This window comes from Notolepis coatsorum, assembly GCF_963971535.1.
Source record: "Notolepis coatsorum genome assembly, contig: SUPER_7_unloc_1, whole genome shotgun sequence".
Classification (NCBI taxonomy): Eukaryota; Metazoa; Chordata; class Actinopteri; order Aulopiformes; family Paralepididae; genus Notolepis; species Notolepis coatsorum.
The window spans coordinates 414720-430714 of record NW_028174880.1 but is presented as its reverse complement, the minus strand read 5'-3'; the positions used below and the strand labels follow the sequence as shown (position 1 = coordinate 430714).

The following is a 15995-nucleotide window of genomic DNA, read 5'->3' as shown; positions in this document are numbered from 1 at the left end:
AGGGAGGGGAGAGGGAGAGAGAGAGAGAGAGAGAGGGTGTCTTGCATGTCTTAGATCAGCGGTTCTCAACAGGGGTGCAGCAGCACCCTAGGGTGCCTCAGAGGAGATTAAAATCTTTTTTTAATTTTTTTTTTACTCTTTTTGGATTACAGAAAATTATCACTAAAGTGCTATCTGTTGCAGCTGCACTGTTTTCCATGAAAATACCATATTTGGATAAGTTTGACCATTTCTCAAAATCTGAAAATCATTATTTAATAAAACACAGAAAAGGATCACCAAGATACTCTGGATAAAAAAAAAACTTTACAGACAACATTGAGACAAAGCTTCCTGACACATCTCCATCCAAACTGTTGGAAGAACTCATTGAAATCTCATCTGATACCACCTGGAGAGCTAGTTTCAGAGTGTGGTGCTGAGTACCAAGTATCTCATGATGCAGCAGTTAAGGTGTTGATACCATTCAGCACCACATATCTGTGTGAAGCTGGCTTTTCATCCATGACAGCTCTGAAAACAAAATATAGGGCCAAGTTGAGCCTTGAGGATGACATGCGTGTTGCCTTGTCAAAGATCTCCCCACGTATTGACCGTATTATTAGCCAGCAGCAGCAGACCTCGCATTGAGCTAGAAATGTCCACTGAGTGAACGAGTGCTTATCTTCTGTATTTATTTATATTTTTTGAGAAATGGTAACTTGGTGATCCTTTTCTGTGAAATGGTCACACTTATCCAAATATGCCATTTTTATGGAGAACAGTGCAGCTGCAACAGATAGCACTTTAGTGATCCTTTTCTGTACTTTTATTTAAAGAAATATGCTATTTGATTTACTATTACAAGTAATGTCAACAGTACTAAGCCATTTAGACCTGAAACACCTGTTAATAATGCATACATAGCCGGCTGCATATACACACAAATGTGTTTCCCGGTTTCTTAAATAAACATTATTTTGAAGCAAGCGCTTTTGTCATCATTGTAGCAAAAAAGACAGGACCGGAAAAGTCTTTATCGTATGTAGGGGTGCCCTGGAATATTTTATTGAACACAGGGTGCCTTGGCAGCAGAGAGGTTGAGAACCCCTGACATAGATAACAACACGGTGCAAAGCTCAATAGTGACATCGTGGTGACAGGGTGCGGTTTTGATGATGCGATCAACAGGCGACTTACAACAGCAGGATGAAGGGATGGCATGATGGAGAGATGGAAGGATGGATGGAGAGGAGGGAGGGCAGTTGCAGCTGTGGAGGCCATGCATAGGGATCCTACGGAGATCGGGTTGGTAGGAGTTAAATCATTTTGAGAACTGGATTATGCAGTTACCGCGTCGCGGCCACCAGGTGGCAGCACTGGCACTAAATGACTCTGTACTGGATACTAACCGATGCAGTTAGCGGGGATGGAAACACTAGCAATCAAAGGGATCATTCAACATATCATATAAGTCAATAATCATGTCACCTTTTATATTTAATGAAGAAATAAATTGATTTTGAAGTAACCTATTTGTAAACTCTTCCCCTGTCTGTCTGTCACTTTCCCTCTCTCTCTCATTTTCTCCCTCTCTCTCTCTCTCTCTCTCTCTCTCTCTCTCTCTCTCTCTCTCTCTCTCTCTCTCTCTCTCTCTCTCTCATTTTCTCTCTCTCTCTCTCTCTCATTCTCTCTCTCTCTCATTCTCTCTCTCTCTCTCTCTCTCTCTCTCTCTCTCTCTCTCTCTCTCTCTCTCTCTCTCTCTCCCTCTCCCTCTCTTGCTCTCTCCGTCTCTCTCTCTCTCTCTCCCCCTCTCTCTCTCTCTCTCTCTCTCTCTCTCTCTCTCTCTCCCCCTCTCTCTCTATCTCTCTCCCTCTCTGTTTATCTCTCCCTGTCACATCCCACCAGTTCATGGACTTATCTCCCCACCGGTTTATGGACAATTCCCCTCATCTGCTCATGGATCCCTTGACTAATCTGACTCTCCTTGTCCATTTATGTATCTATGTTCCTTTGTGTTCTCCCCATCTCGCTTTGTCTCCCGGTCTACCTCTTGCCCTTCATGTTCCCCTGTCTGGTTTAAGTACACTTCTTGTCTTGTATTGTGTTATCTGTTTAGTCTTTAGTCTGCATGTTCTGTCCCATGTGTGTCTTGTCTGCCATTGTTGTAGTTCTTGTAGTCTTTGTCAGTCTATTTCCCCTCCCAGGTGTTCCTCGTTGTAATCAGCCCTGTGTATATTAGTTCTGTGTTGCCTGGTCTCTGGATGTCTTGCCCTGCCGTGTTTCATCTGTTGCTTTGTCTCCCGTCGCCCCGTCTAGTAAGTGTTCCCCGTGTTAGATTGAGTTTTGTGTTGTTTATGTTCCGTTTATTCCGTGTTTGTGTAAATAAATACCCCTGGATTCTAAACCTCATCCACCATGTCTGCAATAGACCTATCTCAAACCCTGCCCTCTTTTCTTGATCCTCCAATCACAACTGTCGCTTACAAGTTTGTCCGAGGTAAGCGACAGTTGTGATTGGAGGATCAAGAAAAGAGGGCAGGGTTTGAGATAGGTCCATTGGGTCCTGTCCCCGCCGCCTATTGCTTAATAACAGCGGAGCAGTGCTGCCTTTGCTTCCGCGTTTTCCCTGATTGGCTGCGACACGCCCCGCGGCAGGCGCGGCAACCGCCGCTCTGCTGTGTAGCGGAGCGGCAGAGCTTGCAGAATTATGTAACCGCCCTAATCCGCCATGATTTTCATTCGGCGCTTCAGCTCACCTGGCAGAGCAGCGGTCCTGCGGTCCTTTCGCCGGTTAAGGTTAGGCATGGTTAAGGTTAAGGTTAAGGTTAGGCATTGTTTCGGAGTTGGTTAAGGTTAGAACGGGTAAGTTTAGGCGCTGTTAAGGAGCTGGTTAAGGTTAGAGTTTGTCTTAGAGACAGCCTATTTCCGCACTGCCGCTCTCCCGCGTTGCCGCGGTCACATGGTCAAATTGTCACATTCTTGCAAAAGCAACACGCGTCCCCGCCACTCAACCGTGACACTCCCTCTCTCTCTCCTTCTCTCTCTCCCTCTCTCTCTCCCTCTCTGTCTATCTTTCCCTCCCTCTCTATCTCTCCTTCTCTCTCTCTCTCTCTCTCTCTCTCTCTCTCTCTCTCTCTCTCTCTCCCTCCCTCTCTCTCTCTATATCTTGCTCTATCCCTCTCTGTCTCTCTCTCTCTCCCTCTCTCTCTGTCTATCTCTTTCTCTCTTTGTCTATCTCTCCCTCTGTCTCTGTATCTCTCTCTCTCTATCTCCCTCTCTCTGTCTCTCTCTATCTATCCCTCTGTCTCTCTCTCTCGTTCTCTCCCTCTCTTTCTCTCTATCTCTCCCTCCCTCTCTCTCTGTCTCTCTCTTGCTCCATCCCTCTCTGTCTCTCTCTCCCTCTCTCTCGGTCTATCTCTTTCTCTCTTTGTCTATCTCTCCCTCTGTCTCTGTATCTCTCTCTCTATATATATCTCCCTCTCTCTGTCTGTCTCTCTATCTCTCCCTCTCTCTGTCTCCCTCTCTATCTCTCCCTCTCTCTCTATATCTCCGTCTCTCTCTCTCTGTCCATCTCTTTTTCTCCACCTGTCTGTCTGCTGCTCTGATTCTGTGTGTCTGTTTTTGTTGTCACTGGATGGATAAGTAAATAATGTAGCATGTAGCATGTAGTATGTAGCTGCATTCAATCTCCCTGGAACCATTTATGGTAAAGAGCTGCTGAATCTGGAGATTCTCTTCTCTCCTCCGTCCACCAGAGGGCAGAGCACGGCCTCTGAGACGCCCGGGTCACTCTTCTTCTCTCTTCCGAATACAGGATACGTGATTTTTTTCCGTAGCCTATGTTTGCGAAGACACTCTCTGATTGGCTAGCCGTGTACAGCGAAGACCCTCTCTCTGATTGGTTTAGCGCCGAAGGGTCTGTTCCGCCTTGTACATATATATTCTCTGCTTCAAAGTGGTTATGCTTAGAGTTAGGGTTAAGGTTAGGGTTAAGGTTAAGGTTAAGGTTAAGGTTAGGGAACAACATATCAATTGTTGTTGAATATGCGGAAGAGACCCTTCGGCGCTAAACCAATCAGAGAGGGTCTTCGCTGTACGCGGCTAGCCAATCAGAGAGCGTCTTCGCAAACATAGGCCACGGAAAAAAATCGCGCATGCAGGATAGTCACTGAGCTTTTAGCCTACAGCCAATGGAAATGCTAGAAATGGTCACGTGGGGGAGGAGGACCAATGGAAAACGTGTGGCGGAGGACAGAGAGGAGGAGCTTGTCCCTGGGTTTATAATGAAATGGGGAAAAAGGGAGGTACGTCGCAGGGAGATATTGATCCAAATATGAAGGCAACACCAAAATGTATATATTTTTTTTCACATCGTCTGCACACAAAAAAAAGACGCCCCCCCAAAACTATATCCATATAAATTGCTGTAACTCACTGAGGGAAATGTGTATTTGTACCCTATTTCACATGGATTTGTAATTTTATTTGGTTGTTTGTTTGGTGTGTGTTTTAATTATTTCCTTTACCTCTGTGATGTATGTATCTCTGTGATGTATGTATTGTGATGTATGTATCTCTGTGATGTATGTATTGTGATGTATGTATCTCTGTGATGTATGTATTGTGATGTATGTATCTCTGTGATGTATGTTGTGATGTATGTATCATCTGTGATGTATGTTGTGATGTATGTATCATCTGTGATGTATGTTGTGATGTATGTTGTGATGTATGTTGTGATGTATGTATCATCTGTGATGTATGTTGTGATGTATGTTGTGATGTATGTTGTGATGTATGTATCATCTGTGATGTATGTTGTGATGTATGTTGTGATGTATGTTGTGATGTATGTATCATCTGTGATGTATGTTGTGATGTATGTTGTGATGTATGTTGTGATGTATGTATCATCTGTGATGTATGTTGTGATGTATGTTGTGATGTATGTTGTGATGTATGTATCATCTGTGATGTATGTTGTGATGTATGTTGTGATGTATGTATCATATGTGATGTATGTTGTGATGTATGTTGTGATGTATGTTGTGATGTATGTATCATCTGTGATGTATGTTGTGATGTATGTTGTGATGTATGTATCATCTGTGATGTATGTTGTGATGTATGTTGTGATGTATGTTGTGATGTATGTTGTGATGTATGTATCATCTGTGATGTATGTTGTGATGTATGTTGTGATGTATGTTGTGATGTATGTTGTGATGTATGTATCATCTGTGATGTATGTTGTGATGTATATTGTGATGTATGTTGTGATGTATGTTGTGATGTATGTATCATCTGTGATGTATGTTGTGATGTATGTTGTGATGTATGTATCATCTGTGATGTATGTTGTGATGTATGTTGTGATGTATGTTGTGATGTATGTTGTGATGTATGTTGTGATGTATGTATCATCTGTGATGTATGTTGTGATGTATGTTGTGATGTATGTATCATCTGTGATGTATGTTGTGATGTATGTATCATCTGTGATGTATGTTGTGATGTATGTATCATCTGTGATGTATGTTGTGATGTATGTTGTGATGTATGTATCATCTGTGATGTATGTTGTGATGTATGTTGTGATGTATGTTGTGATGTATGTATCATCTGTGATGTATGTTGTGATGTATGTTGTGATGTATGTATCATCTGTGATGTATGTTGTGATGTATGTTGTGATGTATGTTGTGATGTATGTATCATCTGTGATGTATGTTGTGATGTATGTTGTGATGTATGTTGTGATGTATGTTGTGATGTATGTTGTGATGTATGTTGTGATGTATGTTGTGATGTATGTTGTGATGTATGTATCACCTGTGATATATGTTGTGATGTATGTTGTGATGTATGTTGTGATGTATGTTGTGATGTATGTTGTGATGTATGTATCATCTGTGATTAGGGATGCTCGATATTGGCTTTTTTACCGATACCGATATACCGATATTGTCCAACTCTTAATTTCCGATACCGATATCAACCGATACCAACATATGCAGGGTTGACAATAAATAAAATCAGAATTTGTTCTTACTCCATGGTCCTGATTGACCTGATGGCAGGAGGCTACAGGGAGCTCTCCCTGGTCCTGATTGACCTGATGGCAGGAGGCTACAGGGAGCTCTCCCTGGTCCTGATTGACCTGATGACAGGCTGCAGGGAGCTCTCCCTGGTCCTGATTGACCTGATGGCAGGAGGCTGCAGGGAGCTCTCCCTGGTCCTGATTGACCTGATGGCAGGCTGCAGGGAGCTCTCCGTGGTCCTGATTGACCTGATGGCAGGAGGCTGCATGGAGCTCTCCCTGGTCCTGACTGACCTGATGGCAGGCTGCAGGGAGCTCTCCCTGGTCCTGATTGACCTGATGGCAGGAGGCTGCAGGGAGCTCTCCATGGTCCTGATTGACCTGATGGCAGGCTGCAGGGAGCTCTCCATGGTCCTGACTGACCTGATGGCAGGCTGCAGGGAGCTCTCCCTGGTCCTGATTGACCTGATGGCAGGAGGCTGCAGGGAGCTCTCCCTGGTCCTGATTGACCTGATGGCAGGAGGCTGCAGGGAGCTCTCCCTGGTCCTGATTGACCTGATGGCAGGAGGCTGCAGGGAGCTCTCCCTGGTCCTGATTGACCTGATGGCAGGCTGCAGGGAGCTCTCCCTGGTCCTGATTGACCCGATGGCAGGAGGCTGCAGGGAGCTCTCCATGGTCCTGATTGACCTGATGGCAGGAGGCTGCAGGGAGCTCTCCCTGGTCCTGATTGACCCGATGGCAGGAGGCTGCAGGGAGCTCTCCCTGGTCCTGATTGACCTGATGGCAGGAGGCTGCAGGGAGCTCTCCATGGTCCTGATTGACCTGATGGCAGGAGGCTGCAGGGAGCTCTCCCTGGTCCTGATTGACCTGATGGCAGGAGGCTGCAGGGAGCTCTCCATGGTCCTGATTGACCTGATGGCAGGAGGCTGCAGGGAGCTCTCCATGGTCCTGATTGACCTGATGGCAGGCTGCAGGGAGCTCTCCGTGGTCCTGATTGACCTGATGGCAGGAGGCTGCAGGGAGCTCTCCATGGTCCTGATTGACCTGATGGCAGGCTGCAGGGAGCTCTCCATGGTCCTGATTGACCTGATGGCAGGCTGCAGGGAGCTCTCCATGGTCCTGATTGACCTGATGGCAGGAGGCTGCAGGGAGCTCTCCATGGTCCTGATTGACCTGATGGCAGGCTGCAGGGAGCTCTCCATGGTCCTGATTGACCTGATGGCAGGCTGCGGGGAGCTCTCCATGGTCCTGATTGACCTGATGGCAGGCTGCAGGGAGCTCTCCCTGGTCCTGATTGACCTGATGGCAGGCTGCAGGGAGCTCTCCCTGGTCCTGATTGACCTGATGGCAGGCTGCAGGGAGCTCTCCCTGGTCCTGATTGACCTGATGGCAGGAGGCTGCAGGGAGCTCTCCCTGGTCCTGACTGACCTGATGGCAGGAGGCTGCAGGGAGCTCTCCCTGGTCCTGACTGACCTGATGGCAGGCTGCAGGGAGCTCTCCCTGGTCCTGATTGACCTGATGACAGGCTGCAGGGAGCTCTCCCTGGTCCTGATTGACCTGATGACAGGCTGCAGGGAGCTCTCCATGGTCCTGATTGACCTGATGGCAGGCTGCAGGGAGCTCTCCCTGGTCCTGATTGACCTGATGGCAGGAGGCTGCAGGGAGCTCTCCATGGTCCTGATTGACCTGATGGCAGGCTGCGGGGAGCTCTCCATGGTCCTGATTGACCTGATGGCAGGCTGCAGGGAGCTCTCCCTGGTCCTGATTGACCTGATGGCAGGCTGCAGGGAGCTCTCCCTGGTCCTGATTGACCTGATGGCAGGCTGCAGGGAGCTCTCCATGGTCCTGATTGACCTGATGGCAGGCTGCAGGGAGCTCTCCCTGGTCCTGATTGACCTGATGGCAGGAGGCTGCAGGGAGCTCTCCCTGGTCCTGACTGACCTGATGGCAGGAGGCTGCAGGGAGCTCTCCCTGGTCCTGACTGACCTGATGGCAGGCTGCAGGGAGCTCTCCCTGGTCCTGATTGACCTGATGACAGGCTGCAGGGAGCTCTCCCTGGTCCTGATTGACCTGATGACAGGCTGCAGGGAGCTCTCCATGGTCCTGATTGACCTGATGGCAGGCTGCAGGGAGCTCTCCCTGGTCCTGATTGACCTGATGACAGGCTGCAGGGAGCTCTCCATGGTCCTGATTGACCTGATGGGAGGAGGCTGCAGGGAGCTCTCCCTGGTCCTGATTGACCTGATGGCAGGCTGCAGGGAGCTCTCCATGGTCCTGACTGACCTGATGGCAGGCTGCAGGGAGCTCTCCATGGTCCTGACTGACCTGATGGCAGGAGGCTGCAGGGAGCTCTCCCTGGTCCTGATTGACCTGATGGCTGCAGGGAGCTCTCCATGGTCCTGATTGACCTGATGGCAGGCTGCAGGGAGCTCTCCCTGGTCCTGATTGACCTGATGGCAGGAGGCTGCAGGGAGCTCTCCCTGGTCCTGATTGACCTGATGGCAGGCTGCAGGGAGCTCTCCCTGGTCCTGATTGACCTGATGGCAGGCTGCAGGGAGCTCTCCCTGGTCCTGATTGACCTGATGGCAGGCTGCAGGGAGCTCTCCCTGGTCCTGATTGACCTGATGGCAGGAGGCTGCAGGGAGCTCTCCCTGGTCCTGATTATAATATATAATAATTTAGGACCTGCTCCGAGGTCATCAATTGGCACACATGCGATGCATGCATGCAATTCGTATCTGCGATTAACCCATCCCGTCGTCCTTCCCCCCCAAGGGCAGCCGGGAGCAGACAGGCGTCAACGTGTGCCGCGCCAGGGGACCAATCCAAGTGCTCCTGTCCGTCTTCGTCAAGGATGCCACAGCGTTAGCGATCTGTTGTTGTGCATGTTTTTCCATTGGGTTTATCTTATCGGGGGGAAACCCTTGCGAGCACGGGGAGAACATGCAAACTCCACACAGAAAGGCCTGGGAGATACCCCACCTGGGTAACTGGCATCATGGAAACCTGGTCCCCAAGCGGGAATCGAACCCTGGACCTTCTTGCTGTGAGGCGACAGTGTTAACCACTACACCACCGTGCCGCTACATTGATTGACCCGATGGCAGGCTGCAGGGAGCTCTCCCTGGTCCTGATTGCAGAGAAAATACTCTCCAAAAATGGAGTTTACTTTAGAGATTTAGAGTTTAAAAAAAAAGCTTGGTTTTCAGTGACCTAAGACATATAATGTCTTCAATAATATCCGTATACGTGTGGAACAGGCCTTAGAAGTCTTTACCCTTGGACACTTTGTAGACTCCAGAAAGAAGTATGTATGTACTTTATGTATGTAAGTATATATAGTGTATTTATATACCTAGAGGTACCTGGGCAGAGCTGTATGTATAAGTAATTAAGTATATATAGTGCATCTATATACTGTACCTACTGTAGTCTAGTAATGTGTAGACTCCAGAAGCATTTTGCTCTGAGCAAGCGTGTTTTATCCATAGCCTGATGATCAATCAATATCTTCAAGAATTACATTTCCTATGGAGAGAAAGATGACGGATGATAACTTCGTTCAGCATTTGATTGGTTGAAAAGAGTTGTCTGTGTTGGTCAGGGGGGACAGTATAGTGTATTTATATACATGTATAGTGTATATATAGTGTATTTATATACCTAGTGGTGACCGTGCAGAGCTGTATGTATAAGTATATATATTCATTCATTTTTATTTATTTAACATTTTATTTTGGATTTCATGGTGTTTTTGTTTTGTTCTTGATTTATTGTGATGTTTCTTCTTGACTTGTTTAAAGAAGACGTGTCCGGCCCCATGGGGACATTAACGTGTGTTGTCGGGCCTTACAAATACATTTGATTTGATTTGATATAGTAGAGGTACCCATGCAGAGCTGTATGTATAAGTATATATAGTGTATTTATATACCTAGAGGGACCCGGGATGTATAAGTATAGTGTATTTATATACCTAGTGCTAACGGGGCAGCGCTGTATGTATAAGTACAGTATATATAGTGTATTTATATACCTAGAGGGATCCGGGCAGCGCTGTATAAAGTACAGTATATATATTGTATGTATTTATATACCTAGAGGGACCCATGCAGAGCTGTATGTATAAGTACAGTATATATAGTGTATGTATATACCTAGTGGGACCCGGGCAGAGCTGTATGTATAAGTATATATAGTGTATTTATATACCTAGAGGGACCCGGGCAGCGCTGGCATCAGGGTTGATCCAGAAGGAAAGCCACGACAGGACCACAATCAGCAGCGTCGGAGCGTAAACTCCCATCAGGTAGAATCCGACTTGCCGACGGAGCGTAAATATCACCTCCACACACGTATAGTAGCCTGGAGACAGAGATTATACTGTAAATATCACCTCCACACACGTACAGTAGCCTGGAGACAGAGATTATACTGTAAACATCACCTCCACACACGTATAGTAGCCTGGAGACAGAGATTATACTGTAAACATCACCTCCACACATGTACAGTAGCCTGGAGACAGAGATGATACTGTAAACATCACCTCCACACACGTATAGTAGCCTGGAGACAGAGATTATACTGTAAACATCACCTCCACACATGTACAGTAGCCTGGAGACAGAGATGATACTGTAAACATCACCTCCACACACGTATAGTAGCCTGGAGACAGAGATTATACTGTAAATATCACCTCCACACACGTACAGTAGACTGGAGACAGAGATTATACTGTAAATATCACCTCCACACACGTACAGTAGCCTGGAGACAGAGATTATACTGTAAACATCACCTCCACACACGTATAGTAGCCTGGAGACAGAGATTATACTGTAAACATCACCTCCACACACGTACAGTAGCCTGGAGACAGAGATTATACTGTAAACATCACCTCCACACACGTATAGTAGCCTGGAGACAGAGATTATACTGTAAACATCACCTCCACACACGTACAGTAGCCTGGAGACAGAGATTATACTGTAAATATCACCTCCACACACGTACAGTAGCCTGGAGACAGAGATTATACTGTAAACATCACCTCCACACACGTATAGTAGCCTGGAGACAGAGATTATACTGTAAATATCACCTCCACACACGTACAGTAGCCTGGAGACAGAGATTATACTGTAAACATCACCTCCACACACGTACAGTAGCCTGGAGACAGAGATTATACTGTAAACATCACCTCCACACACGTACAGTAGCCTGGAGACAGAGATTATACTGTAAACATCACCTCCACGACAATGACAATGACACTATGTAACAACCCATCATCTACACTCACAGCGCACACATCCATCACTTTACATAAACACTCACTGTAACACCTACTCTACTCACTTTAGACGCTTTAACACTTTATATTTATTGGTAAAGAGATTTGCACTCAAATTCATACCTCCTTGCACCTTACCCTAAGTTGTACCTGATCCCATTTCTGCATTGTACCTCACTTTTTACTCTGTATTGTATATTGTATATATGTATATTGACTGAACACTTTTTTTCAAGTCGTCTACGAACTTGACTTTTTCTATTTTATACGTTTGATCTATTTTTATCTAGCTCACTCCCAGGAGCACATACAGAAAAAAGCATGTCATGGAAAAGTATTCTGTATTTGACTATGACAAACAATAAATAAACTTGTATAGTAGCCTGCAGAGAGAGAGAGTATACTGTAACTATCACCTCCACACACGTACCGTCTCGTAGGCTTTAGAAAGAAAGGAGACAAACAATGGATAACACCTCAGACATGGAAAAAGAAATCGATGAGAGGAAGAAAGCCAAAGACAAACTGCTGAGTGCAACATCACCCAGGCTAACTGAACGTGCAAAGAAAGAGCACAAGGTGAAAGACTTAGAGGTCAAGAGGAGCCCGAAGGCATAAGAGAGCCTTTGTGGAGAACCTGGCAAGAGAAGCAGAGACGGCTGCAGCTAAAGGCCAACTCGGTATAGTGTGTAGGATCACTAAACAGCTAAGCGGTCCAAGGAACATCTACACTAAACTAGTTAAGGATAAACAAGGTACACTGATAACAACTGAAAGGGAACCAGCTGAAAGATGGGCTCAACACTTTGAAGAAGTGCTCAATGGACCAGAACCTGAAGAGCCTGCAGATCCAGAACCTTTGGATGACATCGCTATTAACACCGATGCTCCCTCCCAAGCTGAAGTACAAACGGCAATCAAGGATATGAAGCAGGGAAAAGCCCCTGGAATCGACATGCTACATGCAGAAATGTTGATGGCAGATATCACCACAGCCTCCAGGGTGCTGACCCACCTCTTCGGCAAGATATGGGAGCACAATGCCATGCCAAGGGAATGGAGCAAGGGCCTCGTATGCAAGCTTCCTGAGAAAGGTGACCTGAAAAACTGTGACAACTGGCGAGGCATAACACTTCTGTCCGTCCCTAGTAAAATCTTTTGCAGAATCCTTCTTAAGAGATTTGATAGTGCCATAGATGTCAAGCTAAGAGAGGAACAGGCAGGATTTTCGCAAAGGTCGAGGTTGTATCGATCAGATCTTTACCTTACGCAACATCATCGAACAGTGTATTGAGTGGAACGCCCCCTTGTATATTAACTTTAGCGATTTTAAGAAGGCATTTGACAGTATTCATCGCGAGAGCCTATGGAAGATCCTAAGGGCATATGGAATACCTTCCAAAATGGTCAACATCATTGAAAAATTCTATGAACACTTTGAATGCAGTGTCATCCTTGATAACACCTTGACAGTCATTTCCCATTAAATCTGGAGTAAGACAAGGCTGCATCCTCTCCCCTATTCTGTTCCTGATTACCATCGACTGGGTTATGCGTCAAACTACATCAGACCGTCCCCGTGGAATCCAATGGACCCTGTTCTCCTTTATGGAAGACCTTGACTTTGCAGACGATCTGGCAGTCATGTCATCCACTCGTAGCCACCTCCAGGAGAAGTCTGACCGGCTAAGCAATTATGCAAAGCGAACTGGTCTCTACATCAACCAGAAAAAGACCCAGGTGATGTGCATCAATGCCCCAACAGCACCTCCAATCACCATCGATGGAGAGGCGTTGGAATGTGTAGAAGACTTTACATACCTCGGAAGCCTCATAAGCAGTGAAAGTGGAACGCAAAAAGACATCAAGACGCGTCTCAACAAAGCAAGAGGTGCTTTCAGCCAACTTCGCAACATCTGGAAGTCTAAACAATATAGCCTTAAAACCAAACTCCGGCTCTACAACAGCAATGTTAAGTCTGTCCTGCTATATGGCTCTGAGTGCTGGAGAGTAACAAAACAGGATATGAGAAAGGTTGACGTCTTCCACAATAGCTGCTTACGTAGGATCTGCAACATCTTTTGGCCAAATAGAATCTCGAATGAGGAACTTTATAAGAAGACAGGCAGCTTGCATATGTCCCTTGAGATAAGGAGACGGAGGTTAAGATGGCTCGGTCATGTATTGAGGATGCCCAATGAAAGGTTACCCAAAGTTGCCTTGAGATGGACCCCAGTTGGGAAGAGAAAGAGGGGTAGACCAAAGAACACCTGGGCGAAGGACAGTGATGATGGAGCTGAAGGAGATGGGTCTTTCCTGGGACGAAGCGCAGGCCAAAGCACGAGACAGGATTCAGTGGCAGTGTATGATTGCGGCCTTATGCCCCAACCGGGACAAAGAGGATAAGTAAGTAAGTAACACACGTACAGTAGCCTGGAGACAGAGAGAGAGGTGTCCAATCTTTTCTTTAAAATGATCAATTCCAATGAGGGACTCTAGCTTCAAATCAAAAGGCCACAAGAGACGACATTAAACTTATGTTATCATGTTTTATGTACATGTCATACGTCCTTCATCCACAGGGGGGAACTATTTATGACCCAATATGGCATGCCGATGCTCGAATGACTGAACACCATTCTAGTTGATACATGTAATCTATCAGAGCTGAATGGAAAACGTTAACCATATATATTATGTCTAGATTCTTTATCATTGAGATCAAGTTGTACATCAAACTGAACATTGTATAGCAGTGCACATAGGATCCAGTGCCTTTAAGCGATTTATTAACATGTCTATTTACCATGTCTATTCTAGTTATCTTTTTTTTTATTATTACTATTGTTTTATTGCACAATCGTAGCGGGCATGGCCAACCGCATTTCACTGTATGCCCTGGTATGAATGTGCTGAATAAACTGTTGAATCTTGAATCTACATGAATTGGTACATGGGTCTGGTACATATAGGGTTCATTTATAAATGTAGAACTGTTGATTGATATGCACTTGTCCCAGATCAAATAAACTGAGTAAACTAAACTAAACTACATGGGTCTGGCACACTGAATAACACAAACACCACACTAGGCTTAATACAAGACAACCTGACACCTGGGCTAAACAGAGATATAATACAAATTAGGACCCATAATGATCTACAGATATACAAAATAATATATAATCAATCAATGAATTCGTTCAATCTTTATTTCAACTTGAAAATGTATCGATGGCACGCCCTCATTTACAATGACGTTGAGCGTACAAACATAATAATAAATACACGATAAATACAATAAATAAATAAAACAATTTGTACAACAACAGTTAAAACAACTGCAGATTGTGGTGGAATTGGTTGGTGATTAAGGCTTTAATGAAGAGGTATAACGGCAGCACTGACCTGTTCCCTGGTAGAACTTGGTGCAGTTTCCATATTTAATGTCTTGTTGTTTCATGTCGAACTGAGGCAGAGCGATCTCATCCATCTGAACCGGGTCCGACTGCCACATAAACACCAGATCACTGGTGGTGTAACCAACTGCAAAACAATAACATTTACAGATATAAATAACCATTATACATTAAAGGAACAGGCCTACATTGTGGGACATCCGCTTACTGTCTTCTCCGGAGTCAGGCGAGAAGATAAGATACCAATTTCCTCTCTGTGTGTTCAGTAGAAAGCTGTCTGGCTGCATGTTAGCCTAGCTTAGCACAATGAATGGAAGCAGACAGTACCAGTAGCCTAGCTTAGTACAAATGAATGGAAGCAGACAGTACCAGTAGCCTAGCTTAGCACAATGAACCGAAGCAGACGGTACCAGTAGCCTAGCTTAGTACAAATGAATGGAAGCAGACAGTACCAGTAGCCTAGCTTAGCACAATGAACCGAAGCAGACGGTACCAGTAGCCTAGCTTAGCACAAATTAACGTAAGCGAACAGTAGTGGTTAGTCTGGGTGTTGGCCAACTAACTAAAGCTTTAATCTGGGTACTGGTACTGTCCGCCATGCAGGGAACAGTGTGTGTGACTGTGTGTGTGTGTGTGTGTGTGTGTGTGTGTGTGTGTGTGTGTGTGTGTGTGTGTGTGTGTGTGTGTGTGTGTGTGTGTGTGTGTGTGTGTGTGTGTGTGTGTGTGTGTGTGTGTGTGTGTGTGTGTGTGTGTGTGTGTGTGTGTGTGTGTGTGTGTGTGTGTGTGTGTGTGTGTGTTACTCACAGCTCTCCAGTTGCATCTTACAGAGTTGAGTGTCCATGGGGAACAGAGTGAGATCCAGAGGACAAGACAAGGTCACGGACAGCCTACACACACAGACACACACACACACACACACACACACACACACACACACACACACACACACACACACACACACACACACACGCACAAAAGTGTACTTTAAAGGGAGAATCTGTAATGCCATCAGATGGTGACCTACAACTTGCTTGCCTTTAATGCTCTACAAGAAAATCGTATTAACATCAAACTGGTTCTATGTGCTGGTAAAGACTTAATTCATGCTGCGTTTCTAGAGCCGGACACATTGGTCGTGATGGTGTAAATATATATATATCTACTGTAAGTGGTTCTAGAGCTTAGTTCTAGTGGTTCTGTGTGTTAATGTCTGTCCACTAACGTCGCACCAGTAACGTCCAAAGGATAT

The 15995-nt window shown here is 45.7% G+C and overlaps 1 pseudogene across 1 annotated transcript in view; it reads right to left on the bottom strand.

Annotated features, from left to right (window-relative positions):
* LOC311232699 (glycine receptor subunit beta-like) overlaps positions 1-15995 on the bottom strand; it is a 43381-nt pseudogene that overhangs the window by 470 nt on the left and 26916 nt on the right. The window contains exons 5-7 of the transcript in view: positions 15551-15633; positions 14736-14873; positions 10235-10387 (exon numbers count right to left, since the gene is read on the bottom strand). The product of the transcript in view is annotated as a glycine receptor subunit beta-like (transcript). The remainder of the gene's footprint in view (positions 1-10234; positions 10388-14735; positions 14874-15550; positions 15634-15995) is intronic.